The sequence below is a fragment of the Rosa rugosa genome, chromosome 5, assembly GCF_958449725.1.
Source record: "Rosa rugosa chromosome 5, drRosRugo1.1, whole genome shotgun sequence".
NCBI lineage: Eukaryota > Viridiplantae > Streptophyta > Magnoliopsida > Rosales > Rosaceae > Rosa > Rosa rugosa.
Genome location: NC_084824.1, coordinates 36288224 through 36291812, shown reverse-complemented (window position 1 = coordinate 36291812; position 3589 = coordinate 36288224). Strand labels below are relative to the sequence as shown.

Below are 3589 nucleotides of genomic sequence, written 5' to 3'. Positions count from 1 at the left end.
GTCTGGCCAGCCTAGTTAGTTAATACGCGTATAATTGAAAAAAACTTCAGTACGGCGTATTGAAATTGTAGACTCGGGTTTTTTCGCGTATTATTGAGTTCGACCTTTTAAAACACGTTTTATACATGTATCCGTTTTATACGGAGTAAAAATACTTGGAATTTGAAAAAAAAAATTAAAGCACTAGTTAATTAAAACGCGTATAAAACTTCAGTATGCGTATAATTAAAGAAAAACTTATGTATAGCTTATTGTAATTCAAGCGCCTGATTATATTTTACTTGGGTGCCATATCCTTTTTTTCATGTTTTATCACATATCATAAATGATATAAAATAAAGCAAGAGTTTAGAGTAAATTATTAGTTATTTTCTTACAAAAATACTGTTTTATATATCCGTATTTTTGAACCCGTTTTTTCTATTACTTGCCGAATTATACACGTATAATTCAAACTTATAAATTTGCTGTATCGCGTTTTTTTGACCGAATATTTGACCGTATCGTTAAACTATGTAAACCGAATAATACACGTACGTTTCTTTGCCGAATTATACGCATTCCGTTTTTTACTAACTAGGCTGGCCAGTGACTTGGCCAGTAACATATGCATAATAGTGACATAGATATAAAAATAATTACAGTGACTTGGTCAATTCAGAATATGCCTAAAACTTGAACTGCTGCAAAAGGTCTATAAAAATAATGTTTCCTTAAGGAAAACTAAACATAAAAGTGACACCATAAAAATATACAAATTTAGTAAGCTAGAGTTTACAATTGGGTATGTTTCTTCTTCATTATCCTCTTCTTCACTTTCTTCTCTCTGTTTTCTTTTACCCCGGCCCATGTGTCATGTTTGTATATTCTGTACAAAATTGTGAAAATGAGAAGATCATCAGTGATTTTGACAATAGTGACATGGTCAAAGACATGTTCATGATTATGACATGAGCAGTGACTTGATGTTAACAGTGATCTGGCCAGTGACCTCACTAATGTTGCATATAACAACGCATAATTGGTATTTGGTTGAAAAATAAATAAAAGTGGTTGGTTGAATTTCAGGTAGGTTTACGAATGTCATAATTAGTATAACTAGTAATGCAAAAGCTATAAAGCAATAAAATTAACCACAAGCTACGTAGCTAAAAAAGCCTTGACACTCTAGGAAAGAACAAAATACTGCAAGCTAAGCAACTAAAAAAGCCCCAATTCTCTGCAAAAGAAAAAAATGGCGGGAGTACGGAGTACTACCTTCAAAAGAAGGCAATTGCTTATGTTCTTTTTGATTGGTTCCTCCACTAGTTGCAGCTAGCATAATAAACAGATTATTACAACCACCGAAGTCCAATAAAAATAATGCATTTCTTCATTAAGCTAATCTATGGAACTTCTTGCATAATATAGCAGTATACAAACTCTAATTCCAACTCCAAGAAGAGGTTGTGAACCACCTGAAGGATGAATAAAAAATAACCACGTACAAGGTTCTACATAACTGATATGACTCGTGATAGATCTCTCTCTCTCTCTTTTGGATTTTTTTATTTGTTTTAAACTTGTTATTCTGTGTGTGTTCTTTAGACCTAGAAATACTTCACTAATCGGAGATCATTTTGAAGAGAATTATCAATTCATGACACTCAAACTCTAGTCTTCCTGATCATTAAACAAAATTTAAGATTAGTCCAGAAGGCCGAAGACAGAAAGTCACCTCTACCAGCCACCCCTGCATCAGAGAGGAGCACTATGCCAAGCTCAACCACACAGAAGGCTGCACCAAACAATTGCCATAGGGAATATCGAGCGCCAAGGAAGATCCATGTGAGAATTAGCACCCAAAAGCAGGTAAGTGAACAGGGTCTGTGTAATCGGCGTATCCACACCTGCATTCACATCGAAGAACCATAATCAAAAGAGAAAAGGTAAGAAATTTGAAATGGGTTTATGTGATAGTTACCCAAATTGACAAGCTTGAAAAGAATCAATAACCAGATATCCAAGCAACAAAAGAAGAGGCTTCACACTCGAGTTTCTTCTCCAAATTCTCAGGCAACAAAGCAAGTAATCTACCAAACAGAAGCACATAGATACATTCTAGCATGTGAAAATTCGAAACAAAAATTGATTAATAATATTGAAAAACTGAAAAATCAGAACTTACAGTGATGAGGGGGTGGATCGCGGCGGCGGCCACGAGGCGTTTAATTTCAACGTTGCCGGATCGACCTGAACGATCTGGAGCGATCAGATTAACGGCGAGTCGTCACCACTTCAAGAACTCATACACCGATCCTCAACGACGCGTCATTCTTCGCCATTCACACTCTCTCAAGGTATGTGTCTGTGTGGAGGAGGAGAAGAAGAATAAGCGAGAGAGAGAGAGCAGTTGATAAGGGTTCAGACGGGTTTGAGCGAGATAGGGAGTTGCCGGTGGCAGCTTTGGTAATTAAAATTAAGCGTAGTGGCAGATTGTTAATAGGTGACCTTAATTATCATAGGGACATTTGTGGTATCTAGATTATAATAAGACACTTTAAAATGACCTTTTTTTATCATTGTCCCTTTTTTTAATTGTTTTTATTCTTCTCTTTTATTTTTCTTCTCTTTTAAGGATAAAAATTATTATTATAGTCCCTCCCTTGTTGCTTGACGCCAATAAAATTAGTCATAACTTTTAATACGACTTTTATTAAATTTTTAAATTGTTTTTATTCTTCTCTTTTATTTTTTCTTCTGATTCGTATCAATAAAATTACTAATTTTTTTTAGTTGTTTTTATTCTTCCCTTTTATTGGTGCCAATCAAAAGAAAAAATTAAAGAGAAGAATAAAAACAATTAAAAAAAATTGTAATTTTATTGGTTCTAATCAGAAGAAAAAATAAAAGAGAAGAATAAAAATAATTAAAAAATTTAATAAAAGTCGTATTAAAAGTTATGACTAATTTTATTGGCCTCAAGCAGCAAATTAATTTCTTCTGCGGCTCACCCAAACACCCCATAAAATTAGTCATAATAGAAGAAACAAGGAGTAAACGTGTCAAATTAAAGTGAAGAATAAAAATAATTAAAAAAATTAAAGAGAAGAATAAAAACAATTAAAAAAATAGTAATTTTATTGGTATGAATATGAAGGAAAAAAGAAAGAAAGAGAAGAATAAAAATAATTAAAAAATAAAAGAAACAAAAAAAATAAAAGAGAAGAATAAAAATAATTAAAAAAATAAAAGAGAAGAATAAAAACAATTAAAAAAATTAAAGAAAGAGAAAGTCAGGGCTATGATATTAATTTTATCCTTAAAATAGGAAGTTAACGGCACAATTTAACAGAATGCAACGGAATGGACCTATTGGGTGTAAAACTGAAAGAACAAGGAGTAAACGTGTCAAATTAAAATGCGAGAGACTGAAGTGTTTTTTCAGCAAAAGTTCAGGGACTAAACAGTATTTAGCCCATATAATAAATATGCGGTTGTCCACGTAAATTCTCATATTTTATGTCATTAGGATGTAAACTTAACTCCAATATAAATGGGTCGATGAGAATGAATAAGACACACATCTACATTTCCTCCTTACTATCTC

The 3589-nt window shown here is 32.7% G+C and overlaps 1 long non-coding RNA gene across 1 annotated transcript; it reads right to left on the bottom strand.

Annotated features, from left to right (window-relative positions):
- Positions 1 to 662: 662 nt before the first annotated feature.
- Positions 663 to 2419, bottom strand: LOC133708494 (uncharacterized). Its single transcript, XR_009845849.1, has 3 exons — positions 2168 to 2419; positions 1718 to 1889; positions 663 to 868 (listed from the first exon to the last, which is right to left on the bottom strand). It is a non-coding gene; the product is annotated as an uncharacterized LOC133708494 (long non-coding RNA).
- Positions 2420 to 3589: the final 1170 nt, after the last annotated feature.